The following is a 25002-nucleotide window of genomic DNA, read 5'->3' on the forward strand; positions in this document are numbered from 1 at the left end:
GGACACTGCTTACTCATCCAACTCCCCCAAGGACCGACTTCCTCTGAAATCTATTCAAATCACATCTCTCCTCCGCCTTTTATTGCATTTCTCATATCCCCCCATCACAAAGTGACAAATCACCACACACTTCACAGAACCAACATCACTTTCTCTCCATTTTAGGGGACAGATAGATTTGGGGGATTTTTACTTTTAAACTGATTACAGAAACTCACTCCCTACTGGTATTTCCATTATTTTTCAGTGAGTGTGACTGTACATGACTTGGACTGAAGATACCTTTAGCTGACAAAAAAAAAACATGTCGTTAAAACACCTGGAGTATTTTAAGGAGGAATGATTATTTATCCTACAAATATGTGGCTGAAACTCTCCCTACTATGCACAGGCTCTCATAATATGTGGTATTTGTCGAACCACTACTGTCAAAGAAGCTCACACACTTTCTCTCCCCCTTAAATGCACATCAGACACTAATTTCATTGCACACTCCTTCCTGGACATGCAAACACACAAGTGTAGGAACACACTCTGCTACTCAAGTCCCACATTTCCTGCTAGTGTTTTCCCCTCCATTCTCAATAAAGCAGGTGATGAGAGCGTCGAGGTCTAATTAGTTTATGCAGACGTATGAAGCTGGTGGGACAGGCAGTATTGTTATTATTTCTCTGCCAGCCCACTGCAGATGTGCACACACACAACAACAGTGACACTTACAACGTCGCCTGCCGCATCCCCGACCACGCTCATCGAAGATGGTTGAGGGGGGTGAAATGGTGGGGCGGGTGAGACTGAATGAGTAAGGGGGTGCCAGCATGAGGAGAGCCGGTGTGCGAGCAGGAGAAGAGAGGGAGAGCGCCACTTGATATATTCGTAATGTTCCTTAATATTTTCATTTTGATGTAATTTGTGGCCCCGGTTTTTTAAATATCCGCTCTGTAATAATGTTTAATTTCAAGGGTCAGTCTGCCAAGGAGTATATTAAAGCTGATAAAACTCATTTTCCACAGGCCCAATATCGCGCCCAGATCAGGTTAGGAGGCCAGCCTCCCTGAATATTTCATCTTTTATCATGCCGATAATGGGAAGATGACAGAGGCGCATTATTACAATGAGAGAATTGCTCATTTTCCTGACGGGGAGGGCTGCCTGGCTGCTTGGCTGCCTGCTTCCCTGACTGCCTGCATCAATGACTGGCTGGGGCTGCCGAGAGCCGAGGGCTCCACAGAGTGTTTGTCGCAATAAAAGCAATTCTTCCCCAGGAGAGGAGAGGTGACGAGTGGAGAGGAGGTGCAGGGAGGAGATGGAGGTAGAGGTAAGAAAGAAAGTGAGAGAGAGAAAAGCAACTTTCTTGAACCACCTCACTTATTTGATTGCGATGAATAATAAATGTGTGGGCTTGGCGTTGGGGGAAAGATGAGGGTGAGCAGTGGAGCAACAGCATCATATGTGTGTGTGCGTGTATATGTGTGCTGGTGATGATGTGGCACGGAAGGGGGCTAGGTGATAATCACAGATTTGAAGAGGGTCCCCATTCTGAATTAACCCATTTAATTGAGCTATTAGGAAAGAACAAAGCTGGGGCTATGGGGTGAGACGGGGGTGCAGGTTGGAGGGGGTTCCAACTGATCAGCAGCCTTGGGAATGAAACCTGCCTTGCACGCAAATCACTGACTGGACTGTCTCTGGCGCCAGAGTGACTAAATAAATGGACCCAATCAAGGCTGTTCTGGGGACCACCTGTGTCCCGTACAGGTCAGAACCATTAGACCCACATTAGAGAGCCATGATAGACGCAGGCGCCACTCCAGCCACCCCAATAATGAGGATAATAAGAGTACCATAATGGCATATTTATAGGCTGGCAAAGAAAAGACTGGCTGCTCTGTTTTACTTGATTCAGAGAGGCAGGGAAGAAAAGGGGAGTGTGACTCATAAACAGGTGACAGTGAAAGGCTATATGACATTAAGAACTGCACAATATCTCAGCCTGTAATTTTAATTATCAACACTTAATCCTTTACATAAAAATAACCTGTAATGAAAGAAGCAGCAAACAAGTATAACTAGGGGTGATCAGAATACAATTACTCGCAAGAGACCTAGTTATGAAACATCTACATTTCCACGACATGCACTGTGAGAAAGATCTGTCACACACCAGGTGGGCCTAACTTGGCATTTAATATGTTAATCTGTAATCTCTCCATGCAACTATTCTAGTACAGGAACAGCAATGAAGAAAAATTATCCTGTTGTCTTGTTCTCTAGTAGTCTAACCTTAAGAGTTTTCACTGCGCCGCAGAATGAAAGCAGGGAAGCAAAAAATAAATCATTTTCAAATCTTGATTAACTTCAAAACTACTAATTGGTTAAAGTACTCCTGTGTAGTTTAATGTTTTGAAATTGAATTAAAAAAGGAGCTCGGACTAGTGAATATGTTATGTTGGAAGGACAGTCTGCCAATGATGTATGTGCAACATCCTATTCCCCGTCTATGAGAAACAACTAAATAAACAACCAATACAATTATTCTATTATTTCTTTAGTTTGAACAGCTCATTTCCTCTTCCCCTCTTGGTTGCCAATTGTGCTCACTCTCTGGTTTTCATTCTCACTTCCCATTACCCAGCATTTCTGCAATCAAAAACATGTTTTCAGCATGTTTTTAATTCCTCATTAATATACCTAAAGCTGTATAATAGCAGCAAATATCCACTGTTTCGGGTGTTTCAAATTATAACCTAATAGATGTAGTGCTGTGAGTGTGTGTCTGTGGCTACTTGTTCAGATAATCAAAATGCCTGCTAAATAGAGGACCCCAAGAAATTGTTCTTGTTCCTCTGATAGGTGTGTCCCAGGGTATACTGTATAAGCTACTGGTATTGTAAGTAATATAATAAACTACAGTTTTTCAGGTGGTGGAATACTTCTCAAGCACAACCCACTCTTCCTTAGCCACCCTCCAAAAAGGTGCCAGACACTTTGGGTGCATCCCTGTAGAGAGGAAGAGGAAGTGATGAGGACCCAAAAGGGCAACAGAGGTCACCAGTGACCAGCATGACTGCCAGCAACCCCAGGGTAGGGTAGGATGGAGTCAATGTGTCTGGACCCCCGCCCCAATCAAACACACAAAAATCTGCCACTGTGTTGGGAGGGGTGAGGGTAAGGTGGCGGGCTGGGCCTAGGGTGGGGGTTAAGGGGAGTGGGTGATGGTGGGTACCAGACTGGGGCACCTCGGGGGACTTTTAGGGAGGAAGAGCCATGCACCATGTCTCCTGCTACCAACCGTTGTTCCCTCATTTGATTGTGAATCCATGAATAATGCATAGCGGATGGGAGTAGTGGGGGGGTGAGGGTGGGGAGGGGGACCTCAACCTTAAAGGGGCCCTGCCACAGTGGGAGTCATTACCGATGAACAACCACACTGATGAGCCAGAGAGAGAGGGATGGGAAGAGAAAACGAGAGAGAGAGAGAGAGAGAGAGAGAGAGAGAGTAATGGAGGATGAATGGAAGAGCAAAACAAACAAGAAACAAAAAAACAGAAAGAGGGATGCCCATAAAATCAGGCTTCTCAAACCTTATAAACATGCCGCTTATTGGCTGTTTTTCCCCTCCTCCGTTTCATCAATGTAGATGTTTTCACTCTGGATAATACTTAAAACCTTCTTCCTTTTGTTGTGGATCTTTTTATTAATTTTTATCTGTACACAGGCGTGTGGGCAGGAGTGCTTGTACAGAAGAAACTTGACTAGAAAACTGTTAAATACTGAGATGAAGCTGATACACAACTGGAGAGGGATGTTTATCACATATTAATGTTTGGTTGAAAGTCTTGATCTCCATCATCGATTAAGCATACAACACGCAATCGACATTTTCTTCCCCGAGACTATTTGAAAAAGTAGTTCACAAATATGATAAACAATTTCTATTCCTGAAATTTAAATCTGAGGACTGAACTGCTTGAAAGCAGTTTGAGAACATTAGCTTTGGCTCTTATAAAAATGATTTGTATATAGAATATGTAATATGAACTTAGTAAAAACACTGACCCACAGGCAGACGGCACAGTATACCCACATAAGAAGATGACAAGTGAAAAATAAAACAACAACACAGAACACAACAGACAGACTCATACTTGAAAATCCACAGAAACAGAATTTATCTGTGCATATGCACATTGGGGAGGGGGGGGCTAAGCAGAGCCATCCAGCAGTATTGCTGCTTCTAGCAATGTGTGTGTGTGTGTCTGTGGTGCAGGTGTGAATGTTATCTTGTGTGTGTTTGAGTCGTTCCCGCGGCAGCAGCTAAGGCACTGTAGCAGCACTAGGTGTTATCACTCATTCTGATTCCGTATTACAGCATGACGGATGGGCCCCCGCGGGCCGGCGAGCGTCGCCACACGCTTATTACCGCAGCTCTTAAGTGGGAGTTGATTTAGCTTAAATAGGTTGTTTCATAAGGAGAAGACACCGGCGCTGTCACCACTGCTCTGCTCCTCGCTACAGCAAACCACCGCTCTAATTGAATAATGCTTTCTCTACATACCTATTAGGGTGCTTAGGTACATAGTGTGCCCCAATAATTGCTTATACAACCTGGCTAATTTGGCCTTCACCCTCTGTGTGTACACGCACCCACAACCTCCCTCTCCCTAGTGTGTAATATTCATGTCTCTAATATAATTCACAGTATGTGTTCTTCATGTCTGTTAGTGTTTTACAGTATTCTGTTTGAAGATTGTTGCTATTGCTCAAGTGAATTAGAAAAAAAACAAAACAAATAATCTTATATTTTAGTCATAAATTCTGATTTGATACTGCATATCTAATTTGATATTCCTTTAACCTGAATCCAAAGGAATCACTGGATTCTGAATGCTATAAAAGTGCAAATAGACCTACACTCTAAAGGATTAGTGTTTCATTAGCATATCACAGGGACATATTTGAGCATGCATGTTCCAATAATACCGTGGTGCCATGGTGTTTAAGCATGGAGGTGGTTACAATGGGAGGAGGCTTGGATAAAAGCATTTCGATTAACGAAACGTTGATCCATTTCCCCGTCTCTGTTGGCTTTAAGAGATTATTGCTGATGTAACAGTTCAATGGCATGTGAATTGTGTGCAACTGTGGAATGGAACCTGTGCCAACTTTCTGTAAGTGAACAAGGCTCCGTGGATTTTTGCCAGCGACAACATACTCCCGGGGAAGCTAAAGTTGGCCGTCAATCATGAGCCCTCAAATGGAAAACACCCTCTTCTCTCTAGCCTCCATCTTACTCAGTTTGTCAGACAAACACACAGATATTCACTCACATGCAAGCTAACAAACATACATACAGAATCAAAATGAGGGGAAATACAGGGGGGAGCAAGGGGAAAGTTTGACCAGATACCAGAATGTCTTGATTAAGCCACAGCAGCTGTACTAAATTATAAACTAGGATTTCAAGACATCATGAACAGCATGGGAATTTCAACAGCTCCCCTGCCTTGGGTTAAAAGGGGTATCAGGTTAGAATTTGATTTGCACCACTGGACAGAATTACAAATACTACATGTAGGAGGTATCTGTTAGACATGCTGTATAAGCACCCAAAACCATCCTTACTACAATCCAGGAATGCAATATTATTTTCAAATATATTTAATTAAGAGAGTTTTGGTGCATGAAAACAAAGAGATTACATCACACTGAATGTGGCGTGTTTATCTTTGATTCCAACTTTCAAAAGGCCAGGCCTCAACAGTAAAGAGTAACTGGCTGCAAGCACATCTGCTGCTGTTTTGACAGGATGGGGATGGTAGTGGTGTGATTACGATGTTCTGTACTGTTCCTATTATTACTAGACAGGTGGAAGCATTGTTATCAAGCGAGAAGATGTGATGCTTCTATTATACTATATATATATATATATATATATATATATATATATATATATATATATATATATATATATATATATATATATATATATATATATATATATACTATATTACACGAGCACAGTCACAACAGTTGTTTCAGTCCCATAGCATCATCATCATCATTATAGCCATATTCAAGGAAGACAGTGTCAAATATGGAGTCTAGAACTGGCAATAACATGCATTAAGTACCCCGCGTACAGACCACTACTCCTTTTTTGTTGTTGTCTATGGTGTAAAAAAAACACAGATGTTGAAGTTACCAGATTTGCTTAGTCTATCTGTTGAAAGGTTTAGTTATGTGTGAATTACAAATAGATAACAGACACACTTGAATGGTATAAGCTCTAAAACAGAATGTCATATTATATATGATATATAATATACACGCATCTATACACTTTTGTAGTCACAACATGCTCCTGATAATAAGAAACAAGCAGAGAGGTGCACATTCACACACAAATATTTAGAACAAACTATAGACAAAGTAAACATTTGTGTGGCACACGTGCTCACACATACACACATAAACCCTGTGGGTGCTTTCATATGCCACTCTCCCATGCGTGCTTGCTGTGCCCTCTGGTTGGTGGTGATTGATGATGGCCATGGCAAGGCAGATCATTTGGGTGGCCCCATCTACACAGGACGTAAATCAAATCAGCTTTGCTAATGATTCTCAAATGCTCATCTGGCTGCTGCGGCCAGAACCCTATCGTATCTTCACAGAGGGACAAAAGAAACATCAATAAGTCCTGGAATGATTTTATTTGACCATCCGTTCCAGGGATTGACGCCTAATTCCTCAAAGATTACTGGGTGAAAGAGAGGCACCTCTGTCTAGGAAGAATCAAAGCATCATCGTATGAGGCGATTTACAGCTGATGCACGTGTGATGTGTGGGCCTGTGTGTGAAGCTTTATGTATATGCATGCATTTGGATATGATGCAAGGTGAAGTAACGTTGTAGAATAGGGAGAAGATTGCTTCATTGCAATCTCAGCTCTCATCTCAAACGTGATAAAGCAATCAAACAGGTCTCATTGCAATTGAAGAGAAATAAAACTCAAGAATGAAAACATCAGCCTCCAGACTATTCATACCATCACTGAAACAGTCTTTGGGTCCAAATCTGTTGATGGCAATCATGTGATGGATAACCCTGGCAGGCGAGAGGACCTCAGCCCTCAGGCCTCTGGGGTGACCCATTACAACTTTTCATTAAAACGTCTGTCCGATGCGCCGCCTTGATTTGTCCATAATTTATGATGCCATTACAAGCTAATTAGTGCCAGGATCCCCCTGCCCTGCTCAGCATGCCAGGCCCTTGGCAGTTAGAAGAGGGCACAAACTGCTTGCATTAGCTGCACAAGTACGAGCAAAAGCTACTGTCAAAAGTCAAGCCTCAGTTTCCCTTTTAATTCTGTAGTCACAAGGTCCCAACACTGACACAACACAAACTGAAATCCCCATTGGCAGTGCTTTTATATTAATTAATTAATTAATTACTTAATTTGGATTTGAAGATAAGCTGGCATTAAGTTTAAACTATTTTTGTAAGACGTCATAATCAACTGTCCTTAACAAAATTTAAATTTAGATTCTTCTCCTGTCTTTTATCAGTTATTTGACCTCTGGCAGCGAGACATTGTAAACTTCAAAATGTGGATCATCTGCATACAGAACAAATGTTTAACAGCAGCCTAGTGGAGCAGAGAGTGACTGTCCTCAGCAGCTTGTCTATAAGATTGGAGAAGAGGGGGGTCTCATCAAAGCCAGTGCACCCATGCATGAAAGTCAATCCACTGCTTGTGTGTGTTTTATTTATTCATTAGTGACACGCGGCTTGAAAAGGAAGAAGAAAAAAGGCAAGAAAGTTCCATTCAAATAAGCATGCCATCCCCGGAGCAGAAGAAAGGAGGAAGGGGGAGAGATAATGTGTGTGTGTGTGTGTGCGCACACACATGTGCCTGTAAAACAGGGTGCAGGAGGAAAGGAAGATGAGGGAAGAGTGGGATGACTTCTTTTAATTTGGGGAACCCCTCGGGGGAAATCGAGCCCATGAACACACAATTATGACAGTCATCAGTGAACCGCGCACGTGAGGAAGTGGGGCGTTGAGTGTAAAAAGAAAATATCAGGGTGGAGAAGGAGGAAATGAGTATTATTATCTCAAGTCTCAGCCACCCCACCCCCACTGATAATCAGTCAAATATACATGCACGTCTACAAGCAGGCACACACGTCCATGTGCTTCATTTTGGAAATGATAAATGTAACTAATACACAGGTAATCTATTACAATTAACTGACAGTTTAAAGAGTGGGGGATGGGCAACACTATCATCATTGGCCAATTATCATCTTATTATGGGTGTTAAGTGGCCTTATATTAGGGTCAATGCCCCTCATTTCATGGGAGAAAATAATTGTTAACCTCTGTAATAATGATACACAGAAACAATTTAACACACCCCAGGGGGGATCTCTAAAGCCTCGTACACACAAAACTATGTCAGCACATTAGCCAAAAGTTGAGATGGCTACATGATTTAAAGCTGGGGGCACACTACAAGATTTTTTGCCAGAGTTTACCCACAACCCCTGGGTGGGCAAAGGGTGCTCCATTGTGCACTCGTTGGGGACAGTCAGCATGGGTAGCTCCGTTAGTGTGTGAGGGGAACAGACCCAACCCGACCTCAGTCGCAGTCAAACATGTTTGAATTTTTTTGAGCCGGATTTCATCCATGTTTGTCGTCCACTTCCTTTTCTTTTAGTTTGTTGCCAGTCGGAAGTTGTGTAGCTTTAGTTTCAGGCTAACCACGTCAATGTGAATCTGAAGTTATCTTCTGCCTCCAACTAATCAGACAAAGTTTATATTTTCCATTGTTAACACTGTTGTTATTAAGTTGAAAATCATAAATATTGCCCAAAAACACACTCAAACTCGTTGTTATGTCTTCTTCAGTTGTACAACCTCGTGTAACTGCATTTACTTGATCTACTACACTTTTAAAACCATGTACTAACCCACATGTTTAATTAATCTAACACAAGATACAGACAGAAAATAATGTAAAGAACCAAATGACTTTGAGTTGGACATTCACAAGTGCTGACAATACAAAAAGTTAAAAGTAAGATTAAGCACAATGCTGTTAAGGTAATCACATTTTTGTGAGTCAAGGATTTGACAAATTATAAAGTCTGAGATTTGGCAGCATCTTTAGAAGTTGATTTCGTTTTAATATTGTATGTGATGAAAATAAAAAAAATCCTCTAAGGGTATCTGAAGCGCTGAACCTCCCCTAAACAGCCCACAGGAAGAGACAAGAGACTCTGGAAAGTGTGTTTTCCAATAACTTTTTCTTTCGAGTCAGGTGAAACCAAATCCATTTAGTGTGTAGATAACAGTCAATCTTATATGAATGGCTCTGCTAAGTCAACCTGGGGTATATGATTTTAGGAAATCGCTATTTGCAAATAACTTTCAATTTCTTTCCGGCTTAAATCAAGTTTTTCAGGATATTCTCTTTGTGGTATATTGCATCTGGCTGAGTGGCCTTTATTGTACTGGCTCTCAGGTGGGCTTTTATATAGGAAGGCTGGACTCCGGGGTCCTGTGTCGCCTCTGGCTTATATTGAGACAGACACCGGAGTGACGATCTTCCCCAATAGCCTGACTCCCTCATTCAGCGAATACTCTAAGTGAGTTACCTGTCTAGGAGGGTGGCTTAGATAGAATGAAACACTCACTTGTCACTTTTATTAACCCTCTTATACCCCCTTTTCCTCCCCCTTCTCAACACCTCCCACAAACCCCCACAACCATACACTATCGTTCGAACCCTCTCTTCTCACCCAACAAAATCCCCATTTTTCTTTTCTTTTCTTCCCTACATTAACCCACAAGTCTCCCTATCACACCCCCTCAAGCCAAAGTCATCTCCATTTTGCATAATGCTCCATTTAAACTGATAGCATTGACATGAGCAGAGTGAGATGGAGAGAATAGGAAAGTCATGAAGCTTTGTCCTCCCTCACTTTCATGCACTCTGTCAGTGTCCCTCTGCGGCTAGCTGTGACCCGTGCTGGCAGTTATCATCTACAAGGTCGCAGTTGGTCCCTTGTCCCATGAGCCGGATACAAACTCTTCCTAATGCAGTCCCCAAACAGGCCCACCACTGACTGAACCACCACTCCTCTTTAGCTGACAATGTACGTATGAACACACACACACAGTCCCCTGCCCATCCATCTGCTAAGCTCCACACCCATCAGCTCATGTCTTGTGCTAGTAGAGTGCACTTCCTGAAAGCAGGAGATCCAATGTAAGGCAGGAAGTCCCATGCCATCAGTGTGATACTGATTCTTAACATTATGAATGTGTACTTTACTTGTGGGTTATTTCAACATAGTACAGTAAATAAGCCTAACATTCCAAACTCCAGGGTAAAACAGTTTTTAAACAACATCATTTCCAATTTGATCAATACAGAAAATGCCACTATTGCATGTTTTCAAACAGTAACTGTCACTCATTTTATACAATGTCAATATTCCTACAGACAAATGCTCTGCAACCTTATCCAAAGGAAACTAGCGACTAGCCAGCAACTCCCCCAGCTGTCCTTACTGTGCACTAAAATGGGCAAAACTGTCCTATAAAGAGCAAGATGACCATTCAGACAGGAGACAAGATTCATATTTCTACAATTTTTGTCTTTTCTTGTGAAATACGGCATGCTGCAACCCCACAAAAGAGTTCTGAAGACAAGTGTGTACACATTAAGCTAACTAAATACTGTTAAAAAATTCAAGACTTCCTCCTGGTCTGATTGCTACAGACTACTGACTCAACTGTTCCAGTTATGTTGATTTAAGATGAATGCCTTTATCATTAAATATTAAGCTTTGTGTAACTTGGACTGGATGATGGCACGCGCCAATAAAAATATGCAAACACAAACTAGATTTTGGATGCATAAGCTTTTCTCCAATTTGTAAATAGAGAAAATACAATGTTGATCCTAAATCAATCAGTCACAGTAGCTGTCAACATTCATTCTGATTATGTATCACATATTACCAAGAAATGTAGTAAAAATCAAAAAAAGACACTGGGACAGAAAACAATGAAAGAGGCAAGCACTGTCGACATCTCTATCTATCTTTCCTTGTGTGACACATTCTTAAATATTCCAATCGAGAAGTGGGCAGACACACAACACAACCTCATGAATTCAAATGCTGGATGCCCGGAATGCCAATAGTTTCAGTCTTTCCTGCTGCTACCAATTTATATTTTCCATATGGGTCCTTAAATGGCAAATGGAAGTCAGTCTGTGCCCTTTTTTCCCCTCCATGCTACCCCCCATGGGACAATGGCGGTCAGAAGTCAAGGAAATTCTGATTCCTTAGCACAGCACACCAAGGGCACCTAAACACAAACCAAACAGCTCCCACAATGCTTCAGTGTTGGCAAACCTGAGCTCCCTCCCTCAGAGATCTGCTAGTATTCTAAATGGTAATTATTACACACATACATACACAGCACCTGGATGGTACAGATGAAATGCAAAAGACAAAGAGGAGAAAGGGAGGAGTTCTGGAAGAGGCAGGAAAGAAAATAAGTAGTAAGGGGAAACATGAAGAAAGGGAGACAAGAAAAAAAGAGAGAAACTAAAAGAAAAAAGTAAAGTGTATGTAAATGCAGAGTCAGAGAGTTCAGGAGGAGAGAGCAGGTTTAATGTGCTGGGCTGACCTGGGGGCCGGGGGGGCTGAGTGTCCAGGGGCCAGTGTGGGACTGTGGCCAGATCTCTGTGGTTATCATTATGTTGAGGGGGAGGTCTTCTCCATCCTTTCCTCAATCCCTCCCTCGCTTCCACCGCAGACTCCATTTCTCTCCTAGGGCAAAGGTGAGGCGGCCTGGGGAGCAGAGGAAGGTGAAGGGTAACACAGGGCAAGCTTGGGGTCGGTGGCTGTCGTTAGCGACGCAACTTGACCTGCTCACCCATAACTTCCAAGTTTTACTACAAGTTTTTTTTGTCATGCAATATCTTGTTCTCTCAGCACTGCCAGACCAGGCTGAAATGGATAAAATGTCCCCCTTAGAATTTTAATAGGTCAAATGTTTCAAATGCAAGGGAGCTTGGTGAAAAAGGCTGCAAAGTCAATCTTTCAATGAAATTCATAGAAATGACAATTCTGGATTTAATTTAATTAATTGAGGTGAATATTGTATATATATTTATGTGTTTTTGCATCATTGAAAGTATGCAGTAAGACACAGTACTGTTGTATCCCCTATGTATCTGCTGTCTGCAAATCTGTGGAAGGACTAAACGGTATTTTGTCATTTATGGGTCAAGTCACTTATAGCACATTTAAAACACAACATAATGTTTTTAAATAGAGCCCAAAAAACATTTTCAAGTGTGATATGAGATCATACAAGGACCTTAACACCTTAGATCTATGAGATCAAACACACGCACACCTGTCTAAAACACATGGCACTTTCTACAGATTACAAATCATCCAGTTTACAAAAGCTTCGCTCCACAAAGCGTGTTTTTTTCAGAGACATGAGGCCATCGGCGCAAAGGAGAGCCCTAGGCTCTTTCATTGTCAAGCTCTTTCTTTTCTTCTCTTTGTCACCAACAACACTATCCTCTTTATCAGTGCAATTACAGCACAAACAGACTCATCATTGGCCCAACTGTCCTCTCCTATCACCTTTATTTCCACAAGCAACCTAATTAGTCCTAAAGAGAGAAAAGCCAATAAGCAGAGGAGAGTAGAGAGGTACAGAGAGAGAAAAGACCAGCTATCATGTCGATTTGTGTGGGTCTGAAACCACAATTGTATGCGTTTGTGTGTGTGTGTGTGTGTTGGGGTGTATTTTTTTTCCACTCTGTTTTTCCATTTCTTTTTGTTGTTGTTGTCCTCACTCTTTCTATCTCCTTTTTTCCATAGAAAGAAAGCCTTCAAAGGAGCGATTGTGCAGAGCGGCTGAAGTGGTCTGTTGGTAAGCGGACAGCAGAGCAACACAACAAACATGGCTAGGACTAATCAGGGCCTGGGCTAATGTAAACAATGTCATTTTTTGCCCTTAATGAGCCAATTTTCCGCAGATACGAGAGGGCTAACAATTGGGGCAGCGCCTTTGATGTGATTCATCTGAAGGTTTGTTTGTGATCGCTTGGCACTTTTTGTTGGAAGCCCTGCGCCCAGCTGCTTTCATCTACCCCTGAAAAGAGAGAGCCACGACTCACTTGGGTACTGAGGGAGGAGGGAATAAAAATAATAATTTTCTTTCCCCCCTCCCTGTTTTTTTAAAGACAGCCTCCCCTTTTTATCATAAACTAGTGCTAATCAGCTGACCAGCCCCCTCCTTCTTCTCTCCCTCTCCTTTAGCCCACACACACCCACACACCTTTCTGAACATTCATACATGTACAAGAGTAAAGCAGCATCATCCATGCAGGATTATAAAAAAAACAAAAAAAAAAAAAAAAAAAAAAAACGACCATGGTTCATGCCGGGTGTCTATAGTGATCAAATAGCGAACTCATTAAAAGGCGCCCCGGTGAGAGCAGTGGACACTGACAGGGCCTTCATTAACATGGTGCTGACAAAAGGTGAGGCAGACCAAAGAGGCAGCCGGCGGGCCAGGTGTGTGTGCCGCGGCACCTTTCAAGATGGCACCATAGCCAGCGGCAGGCAGGCTGGTATGTACACCCCTTCAAACCACATACTGACCAAGAACAAGCTGCTTCCGGTGTAGAGAAATAAAGACGGACACAGACAAATAAATAGTATTCAGTGTGCACTAAAGCTTCTACATTTCCTGTGCGCAGGACATTCAAGTCAAGTCATTCCTGAAATTCAGCAATGATCCATTTCACAAAGCCTTGAACAGTTCCTAGATCAGTGCTGATTACCATAATAAACTCTTCAAAGTTCAGTCAAAGGCCACAAGCACAAACAAATAACAAAAACAAAACAGGAAAGAGGAGCAAGAGAGGAATATTGATGTAATGAAGGTAGTCAAAGGTAGTGACCACAGGCACTACATCGCCCCATGTCCAGGCCTATTGCAATCAATCACTGGAGCTGAAGTGAAGTCAACTCCAGGCTAGTCAGTCAGCCAGACCCCACAACCCCAGACCATATACATATAAACCAACACATACACACCTCCGCCTGCCTCTCTGGCCATGAGTCAGGGGCCCTCTGGGGCCAAACACACACACTCCCACACATACACGCACAGTGCACCTGCTGGGCCCTGCAGTTACCAGCTGTCAAACCCACGTGTTCTGTGCCGTCTGTTTTGAGAGAGAGAGAGAGAGAGAGAGAGTGTACAAGCCTTTGCTGGAGCAGACATACAGGAGCAAAATATGTAGGCCTTCAAGGGCATTTAATTGCATTCAACAAATGTGTAAAGGAAAGCAACTCGGTCAATAACAGTTACATACATTAAATGAACTTCATTATAACATGAAACATATCACACAAATATTAAAATAATTTACTAAGCAAACAACCAAATCAGACACTATAGGATATGATCGGCTGCTTTTCTTAAATCTGGGAGTTATTTGGAGATGTTTCGTAAGTAACCACTAGTATTGTTTTTCCCTTTTTAGAAAATTATGTCATGTATAATTTGTGCAAACTGCATGAAAAACTTTCCATTTCACCATTACTTAAGCTAACAATTGATGGGTTTAGCAACAATAAATTCAACCATTAACCCAGCAAACAGATAGTTCTGGTGTTAAAAAAAAGACACATTACAGCATTTACCTCTAGGCCATGACCTTAATCCTGAGCTCCCTCCCCACCTCTGTAAGGAACAGAGTGATAGGAGGCTGGGTTCAGGCAACAATGAAAAACGTGTCTGTTTTGGGGGAACAAAAAAAATCAATAATGTGTTGTGATGTGAAACCGATTCCCACTGGATTCCACTGTGTTCTGTGCAAGCCTATTCTCTGTGTGGCCCTGAGGTAAATAGTGTACTTTGTTACAGTGTGTAGCAGTAAGCCTTGGAGACCCATGCAGCGATTAAGCCGTACTGGAGCACATTAGCTCAGGCCATGTCATGGCAGACTGAAACAGGCCTGGCATGGAAAGGAGAAGGATGAAGAAATGGGTACACCAGAGGGATGTCGATGAAAAAGGGGATCAAAAGAGAATCAAATGGAAAAAACAGAGCAGTGACAAAAAGAGACAGCGAAGCTAAGATAGAAAAAACTGTAAAAAAACTGAGTCAGAGAGATGACATCCTTCTGTGGCTTCATGTCATGAGGTTTGTGCATCGTTATACAAGATTTTATCCCTACATGGATGCATTTTCACATCCAGAGAAAGACACGACGTATAGCAAACTCAAGACACTTCATGGTGTCACAGCTGACAGTAAAGAGAAATTCAGTAGGAGGGCTAGCAGGAGTGATGGCAAGGTGGAGAAGGATGGAGGGTGGAAAAGAGAAACAAGACAGGGGTGGAGAGAGTGACAAATACTCTGCTGATGACTATTTACAGGCTATTCGCCCCCCTCACCCAGAAATCCAGGACGTCAAACCCCCGTTCTCATTTTCTCCCCTTTATTTATCCCTTTCCTTTGGTGCTATACACTAGTGTGGAAGTGCTGGTAGGAAGGGCAAGATGAGCAACCCGAGGTCTGACGAGCAAAGTGGGGCTGGTAATGGAAGAGAGAACATAGAAACATACAGGAGCTGATTGTAGCAATTCCTTCCTCAATATACGACGGGGAAAAAAATCTCTGACCACCATCCTGAACTCCCAACCCCCCTCTCTTGTTTTGTCCCCCTTTGCCCCCTGTCACCCACCTCTTGCCTCCATCACTCCCTCTCATAAACCAACCCTCGTTTCTTTCACTCTCTCCTTTCTCTCCTCTGCCTCAGCCCACCCCTCCACCCCCCTTGTCTCTCCAGGAGGCAGTTGTCAATCAAGTGCGTCTCCCACAATCCCTCTGGAGCTCATTGTGCCCGCGGTCGCTGGCGGAGGCAGGCGTTGCGAGGCGGCGGAGAGCCGCAGATGGAGGGAGCGCTGTCAATCATTGTCACTAATTATTAATTTCTGTCACTCAGGCCCCCGTGGCAGCCATGTAGCGGGGGCCTCTCACTCTCTGTCTCTTCTCACTCCCCCCTCCTTCTCCATCCTCCTCCTCTCCACTCATTCAGTGAGTTGGCCTGTCCCTCCCATGTTCAGTCCCTCTCTGTCTCCCTTGTCCCTCGTTAAAGTGTCTACCTCTCCTTCAGCTCTTGCATTCAGGTCACCTGATGTTTCCATTCCTCCTTCCTCCCTTCCTCATGCTGCCGCCTGTGCTCTCTCTCACCCCCATTCCCCCACTTCTCTCAACACTCCCAGGGTGAGTTGATTTGGTATGCCACCCTGGCCACAAAAAGTTCAACCTTTCATTATGTGGTGCACGTGCACTCAGAACTGCCCCGTCTCCCCTCCTCTCCTCTCACATCACCAGGTCAGTCCCCTTGACTCTCTGCTCCCTTTTAATTGTATTCTGCCCTCCACCCTGCTCAGACTCTCACCCCCCCCCCTCTGACCCTCACACAACAGATGATGTCCAACTCCTTCAATTTCTCAAGATCTGCAAGACATTAAAAGAAGAAGCTAAGCTGTTTCCTTCATGACTTTTTCAAGCTCGGACTCGGCAGGTCTTTGCTGAGGTTCTGATTTGACTCGGTGAACTTCATGTTTTCAATTTGCACACTGCTGCTTTGCCTGTGATGGTGGCTAATGAGGGAGGCCTGACCCGCATGTAGTTGTCACTGAGGATGGGGCCGGTCCACTAAGTTAAGGGTTCTGATCCACTCCTACCATCACCTCATTACCAAAGGTAGTAGGGGTTGGAGGCAAATAAGAGAGAGACAGAAAGTGATGGAGAGAGCAAGTGAGGAAGTTGGTGATTAGGAGTATGAGCGTGCACACACACACACACACACACACACACACACACACACACACACACACACACACAGCCATTAATGAAAAAAAGCACTGGATAGACACCTTAATATTCTCATACCATACCCACACACACACACACACACACCAATTGTGTGTGTGTACACCCACCTACTTCACATCATTATGCATACACTGAGGTGAAGACATTTTATACACAGTATGTAAACATATATTCATACTGCAGTATGCCCACAGACACATGTTAAGTCACAGACAAGAAGAGGCAAACACATACCAGACATGAGGCTACACTAATATCATTAACATACAATTCACACAGGAGTGCTTTCTGGTCATTTCATCTAGATTTAAATAAGCACAAACATGAATGATATGACTAAGGTGTACTCATTACAAGCTAAGAGGTTCTTATGACATGCTCCCAAACTTTGTTCAAACCCCAAGTTTTGAATAAGCTGGCTTTATTTTTAAAAGTATACAAAATGATGGTCAAGATATTTTGAATTATTCACAATATATATATCAAAGATGCAAATTTAGGTTGCTCAAGTTAAAAAAAAGACCTTTTAAAAGCTTGTGTTTGAATATTTCTGTTCTGCAATGTAAGCTTTATTTTGATTGGATCACATAGGTTATTTTATCACAGTTAAGGGGAAAAAGGAAAACTTAAAGCAGCCACCACATGTTCTCCCTCCACTCTCCTCCAGGATTACTATTCACAACAGACCTGCGCGTCTCTAATGAGGGGCTGAGGAAGGGGCTAGCTGGACACCACTGATCCTTCACCACCCTCCCATCACTTCATCTGTACCTCTCTCTCTCTCACACACACACTCCATCCATCCACACACACCTCTGCCCCCACAAGCCCTTGCAAGCCCCACAGTCCTGCTCTGCATACAGCTTTAATGCCCTGTACCCCTAACCTTCTGCTTCCCTGCACCCACCAGGTCCTCCTTCTTCTCTGGCTGCATCCTTACCTCCACCTCCTCTCTTTCCTGTCGCTCTCTTTTCCTTGGCACCTGTCACTTTTCCCCTGTATTCCAATCTCAGTTGTTTTTCCCCCCTTTCTCTTCCTCCGTCTCCTCTTTTTCATCTACCCCTAACTGTCACCCTGTTTTTTTCTTCCTATCTGATTGTCTCTTTACTCCTTCTATCTATACATCCCTCTCTCTGTCTGTCACCACCTCCTTTCCTCTACCTTCCTGTGTGTGTGTGTGTGTCAGCATTCAGCACCTCAGTGGAGACAGGGTTTATTGGGGTAATGCATTTATCACTGCTGCAACCCAGAGCCTCACCTCCTTCTTTGAGCCAGTGAGTAATGAAAATAGGATCACTTCTGACAACACTCTGCAACACACACTTAGACGCACACAAATGCACTCCCGCACACACACAGCACTAATACACATATTTGTGCTTGTTCCAACAAAAATCATTTAAACACAGACACAGATAAACACCAATGCAAGACAGAAAATAACCAAACTATGCAGAGCTTTGTGCACAAACTCAGAGATACACTCAGTATCAATTTGACAAAAACTAGTTTCTAACATGTAGTATCCTAATATGGCCTTTTTTATATCACTCATTTGTTTTTGAGAAATTGCAGTGATCACTCTGTAGTCTGGATCTAAGCAACTAATTATCAGCGTTTATTTAATTACACATGAATGAAAGGCACAATCCATGGAAAGCTGTAAATATTAAGAACTGCCTAAATATCAGTGATGAGAAATATTTAAATATGCTCTGAAATTCCCTAGAGTTTACACTGGCTTCTTGACTTCAAAGATGTGTTTAATATTGATTTCTTAATCATCCCTTTCAAGGGCAAAATAAAACAAAACATACTCTATACTCTCAAAACAATGATGATCTGATCTAATACTGGACACAGGTCCTTGAAAAAACTCTTACACTGTGCCCCATTTTCTCTGTGAATGATTCTTATAAACCCACGCTGCAACACTGTCAGCACAAATTAAATCATTTAAGTACAAAAGATCTAATCAAATACGAATACCTTTATAAAAAACACAACAGCTGCATTTTACCTGGTTATTTCACTGCATCATTTGACCACACATTTGAGTTGAAATAACGTCTTTATCTACAAATTTGTCGTGGGATCGAAAAGCAACATGTCCAACTATTTCAGCCATGGTTTTCCTCGGGAGAAAGAAATCAGGTAAGGATCAAGTGTTAATGGCCAGGGGTGCCTGTCTAATCCCATTTGGTCTGGTAGTGTTGTGGAGGTTGGGGGGGGGGGTTTCACCAGTTTAAAACGATACCATCACCACAGGTATTCCAACTAGGCTCAGATTGCCCTTGACAGAACAAAACATCGCCGCAGCAAATGACTCAAGCACCTCCCACTACATCAAACTCAAAAGGACAAGGTCAGATCAGCAGTGACGTAAAGTTTAATCTTAGAAAACAAACTTCTCTTCACACTGCACTCTTAGGAGCAGTGTATCTTAGTGGGGGAAAGCGTCGCTAATACACCTAGTAGTGCGTGGAGAGCCTAAGTCAAAGGACTGCTGACTAATGTGCCGAAATGGTTGAAAATACTCTGTGGTATTGCAGATGGCAGAGGTATTTGTTATTCATATGGCCCTCAAGGTGCATCCACAAGGCTTGCGTGAAAGTGTGTGTCTCGCACGTGTGCACGTCTATGTGTATGCTTTTGTGTGTGTGTGTGCGTCTCGTGCTGTATCCGCAGTGCTGAGGATGCCATTAATGCTTGCTGCTGATCGCCCTCCCACATTTAAATAACAATAGTGCAGTCAGAGAAAGCATCGGTGTGAATCCAACCCGCAAAACACCCAGGAGCTGAAGGCCCCACTCCTGCTGTGTGTGTGTGAGTGTGAGAGAGTATGTGTGTGCAAGTTTAGGTGCTCTGGCTTGTGTTCATACATACATGCGAGTCTGAGAAAAGATACCAAGGGACTGGGAAAGGGAGCGAGAGAGAGACAGAGAGACAGTCAGGCTGCAGAGGAGTCTAAATACACCTCATCACTGTGTTGTGCAGCTATGAGAAGTCCAGGAAGCTTCCCCAGCACGCTTAGCATGTCCTGGTGGCCCTCGTTCCCTCAGTGAATAAAATGAACACAGCAGCACCAAAGCCAGAGATGGACAGAGGGTTACAGTCTTGGTTTTTCCACCTGTGAACTATTAAACATTTCCTGCAGGGTGACTGAGGGCGTTACATCAAGAACAGCAAGTGTAAGATAAATTAAATCACTGTTATTGTCACAAATCAGCAGCACAAGAATGAGGATGATCAAATTACACACAAACTTGAGCTGCTTCATCCCAACAACAAACAAACAAGCAACACAAGAGCAATCAAATGAATTAGCTAACACTTTTGCAAAAGGCCACTTCAAAAAGTAAATTAGTCCCACGTTGTAAACATAGAGCTTGGTTATTTGAAAAAAAACATTAAAGAGAGAAGCATAACTCGCTGCAGCCTGCTGGTGAAGCTAACATGTAATTTATCTCAAATTAAAGCACCGACAAAAAAAGGAAAATTAAAAAAACTCACCGGTTGTTGAAGCTTTTCAGCCGCAGCTCGGACGAGTTCGCTGGGTTTTCAGCCACCAGTTGTAGACCAGGTAACTATATTTAACAATATTTGTAAACAGCAGGACACCTTACGTCCTCTGTCCTGCGTAGTCGGTCAAGTGGTTATTTAGCGACTGAATAAATATTTCATGGTAAATAACCGAGTTTTTAAACAACTACTGAATCAACAAACGACAAACTTTTACTCCAACACACCTGTTAGCGTGCAGAGTAACTGCGGCTGCGCAACATCCAAGATGGCGGACGATTGGTGGATCATTTCTGTTTTTCAAAATAAAAGCAAATATTTGATCGTATTTCTGCCCACAATTCAAATTAAACGGTAAATAATAACCAATAAATTGTACTAACTAACTTGCGAAATTTGAAACAAGGTAAAAACGTTAATATCACGAAATGAATTATTATTATTATTATTATTATTATTATTATTATTATTATTATTATTATTATTATTATAGACCAACCAAACTTTTGGCTTTAAAAATAAGAATAAAATAAATAGAATTAGTTGATGTTTTTTATCAGTCTAATTTAAAATTTGTTCAGCTTCTAAATACAGAAAATAAAATGCCAACCACTCTTTTTAAATTCAGGATAAGCTGAATTATTGTATTATTGTGTATTTGGTCTATGCCAATCCTACAATGCTGTGCATGTCTTATTTATATATTTATATTCTCAGACTAACTTAATGTGTGTGACCATGTTTGCCTTCCCCATTACATCTAAATCATAAACCTCCTTTTTCTCTGACCTTTAGATTAAAGCGATGCAAGGTGCATTGATTTAATCTAAAGGTGACATATCCATCATGCCTCTGCACTTCATACAATACAGCCGACTCATTGTTTGTGTGGAGCAGAGGATGCAAGAAATGTTTACACCCACTCACATGGAGCATTTTTAGCATTTACAACACAACCTGTTGTAAACCTTTGAGTCACAGAAAAAAGAAATGCAAAATAAAACTCTAATATTTTCATGATGTCGCTTTGTTGGCAGCCAGCCAATAGTTTAAGACTTCTTTCTTCTCTCTGCATGAATCTTCTTTTACTCATCTTGTGATGTACCACAAATTGATGCCTAACAGTCACAAGAGCAAAGCACACATGACAAGTAGAGAAAAGAAGTAAAGAGCGGGGAAGCAAAGTAAAAGTGGGATGCCACGGGTGTAGATAAGTTGAGAGGTTCCGCAGGCAGAGACAAAAAGAGTGAGAGGCTGAGTCTAATAAGAACCAGGAGACGGCGTGCTGGTGTCTTGTGGCGCCATTTGAATACGGGGCAGCAGCAGCTGGAGTCTGTGTCGAACAGCTCTGCACTTCACACAGCATCACCATCAGGAGAGCATAGCACTGGTAGTACTCTGCTGGAGTCTTGCGATGCTTCACACACCAGCCTGTATTAGTGTGTGTGTGTGTGTGTGTGTGTGGGAATGACTTGGAGCTCTGTGGTTCTCATTACTCAGCCACTATAATGTGCTCGCCTTTCTAGCTCACCGTATTGGTGTTGGTGTTCCCACTGTTGGCTTACAAAAAAGGAAAGGACCAGTCTCACCTCTTCTGAATGCATTAGCACACATCACATTTTCAATCTGGACCTCAGCACAGGATCCCAAACAGGTCTACTGAATAGTAACTCAGGCTATGTATGCAAGCGTATATATGTGTGTGTGTGTGTGTGTGAGGGAGCGAGAGAGAGTTTAAAAATACCCATACTCCTGGTCGGTGTTATGAGAAACTGCCAGGGCAGACAGTGGGGTCATTAGCAAGACTGCCAGAAAGGAAGGAGGAAGCAGGTAAGGGAAGAAGGAAGTTAGGGAAAGTGGGAGGAAAGTCAGAAATTACAAGTTTCCAAAGTTTTTTTTCTGACATAAGTGTGCTCACATAGTCCAAAGACAAATATAATCCTCTGACCTGTCACTCTGTCTCTCTCAGCCACCTCCACACTCTGACATCTTGTTTCTTTGATCATCTGCCCCCTGCAACGTCCACTGATTCCTTGATGTTCATAAAGGTATGCCTTCTGTTCATTTTGGTATCCGTGTCTATTGCTGGTGCTGCACAGGGCCATTTTCCTACTTGTACTCACTGTGGAAGAAACCATCGTTGTGTGTGCATACATTTCAACCATGTATCACCACCATCTTTCTCCAATCCTACCTATGGTGTTGTCTATTAGAGACCAGATTTTAAATCCCTGCCACAGCTCTTTATGTGTGTAGATCTTTGAAAGCAGTGAGTCTTTATGACCAACCAAAAACAGAAGTAGGTCATCAACCTGTTCTGGGCACTATAAAAACTAGGACTCCTAATACACTTAATACAGGTACAACAGCAAGACAAAACGTCACCACAACGTCACAACTGTCTGGTTTCTTCTCTAACACTAATGAGCAAGTGAGGAAGATGGAGAGAGAGAGAGCAAGAGAGCGAGAGTACCCTGATTAGTCTGCCAGCATCAGTGTCAGACACTCAGCGGGGCATCCACAGCTCTCTGTGTGTGTTATGTGTATATTCAAACACTTGTATGGATGCCAGTCTGTGCTGTGTGTGTGTGTGTGTTTCATGCTATCCCTCTCTTCCTCACTTTATCTTCTCCCTCTCTCCCTCTCTCCCTCTCTCTCTCTCTCTAAGCTCCAAGAACTCTGATCCTTGCATTCGTTCAGTCTGGCAAATGACTGCAGGGGCTGACAATCCACTGTCAGCATGCACCGCCACAGTCAATAACGCTGTCCCATGTCACCGCACTACACTGGTTAAAGCTCACATTTCTTATCCCTCCCAAAAACTGCTGCTTAACAGCCCTACTCTGCTTTTTGCCAATCCTGCTAAAAGCGTCACCAAATCCCCCTTCTTGCACCCCTCCCTTTCCAAAAATAAAAAAAGAAAAGAAAGAAACCCCACCCTGACACGTTTTTTGGTTGTCCAAATGACCAGAACATCCTTGGTTGGAGTGAACGCTGCATAATCTAAGTCTAAGAGGAGCACCCAGAGAAATTTGGAACTAAATGTGATGTGCTTTTTTACGATGCCCCTGAATTCTAAGTAAGTGATGGGTGACTGATCCGGCTGTCTTGCTGTAACAAAACGAGGTCGTAGGCTATACTCAAATACACACGTGAATTGCATACGCGCACGCATGCAGCAAAGGTGCAGTGGAGCTCAGAGTGTTACCAAGAAATTGTAGTCACCACGGTAATCCACTTCTCCTCTATCGTGTTCCATTAACCTCACACACATGCTCCTTCTCTCAGCCCACCCAGGCCCTACACACACACACAAACAGAGACACACACAGACACACACAGACACACACAGACGTGGACGTCTGTCAGTGTCAGGGCCTGTGTTGTCCAGCTCCATTGTATCTGCATGAGGCTGAGATAATGGCATCTGTCGCTGCTCCTTTTGTCAGCGCTGTCCCCGGCCTCTGCTCACTGCTGGTCCCCATTAGCTGGCTGCTGGCCTGCTGGCCTCTTCGCTCCACGCTCTGCTGCCTGACCAGAAAATACAGGAGACGGCTGTCCCTTCCTCTAACTCCCACTTTCGTTATCGTTTTCCCCTCCTCTCTTGTCCCTATCCAGCTCATTTTACCACTGCAAACTGAAGATATGTAAAAACCTAATGGCAGGTTCTAAGAGAAACCATAAAGCAGTATGTTAGTAGGACAAATTATTTGTTCTGACACCATAATATCACAAAAAAGTTCCTTTTTTTGATTGTTTAAGCAAGCAGATAAGTTGACACTGAGGCATACTCACATCAAAAACGACATCACGAAGCCAAATTGCACTTCATTGACGCAACAAATCTTTACTTATCCATGTAATTATGTTTATTCCACTAGGCAGGAATGATGCTCTCTCTATGTAAAACCACAGACATACAGTATAGAGGCAGGCATTAGCAATCAGCAAAATAAGAAAGAAAGAAAAAACAGGAATGTTTTCAAAATTTCAATATTGTGCATCACTGTTATGTCATTTTGTGAACACATATCTTTACCCTTGGGCTTTTTACTCAGTATTTGCATTTGTACGTTTAACTCATGCATCACACTTACAATCCAACTTCTAATATTTTATGCAGTGTGCAACTTTATAAGAAAAGCAGTAGTGCTACCCATGCTTCTGACCCCTCTGTGTAGTACACCAATAGCCCCAACCTGCCTCGTCTGTGCTGCATAATTGCACTCACCGGAGCAGCATTATAACAAATGTAGTCTGTACTACATCTGACACCTATCTGAGATGTCTTACTTAGTTACGTCATTCTCCCCTCATCTCTCATAAGCACGGCTAATAAAATGTAAAGATGAGAGATAGCAAAGCCGCTGACTGAGTTTCATTAAGGACCCTAATAGCAATATCACGGCTGTAATGATACTAAGAGATCTAAGATGAAGGGGCTGGCTGGCGTGCGGAAGTGAGCGTGACATCACGGGCTAAAAGTATGTTCTGCTTGCTCTATTTCATTATTGG

At 42.7% G+C, this 25002-nt stretch overlaps 1 long non-coding RNA gene across 1 annotated transcript in view; it reads right to left on the bottom strand.

The window, feature by feature from the left end:
• LOC114449010 (uncharacterized) overlaps window positions 1-20722 on the bottom strand; it is an 81404-nt gene extending 60682 nt beyond the window's left edge. The window contains exons 1-2 of the long non-coding RNA XR_003671939.1: window positions 20479-20722; window positions 11710-11873 (exon numbers count right to left, since the gene is read on the bottom strand). This is a non-coding gene — a long non-coding RNA (uncharacterized LOC114449010). The remainder of the gene's footprint in view (window positions 1-11709; window positions 11874-20478) is intronic.
• Between the last annotated feature and the right edge of the window lie 4280 nt (window positions 20723-25002).

The sequence above is a fragment of the Parambassis ranga genome, chromosome 16 (genome assembly GCF_900634625.1).
Source record: "Parambassis ranga chromosome 16, fParRan2.1, whole genome shotgun sequence".
In the NCBI taxonomy this organism is placed as follows: domain Eukaryota; kingdom Metazoa; phylum Chordata; class Actinopteri; family Ambassidae; genus Parambassis; species Parambassis ranga.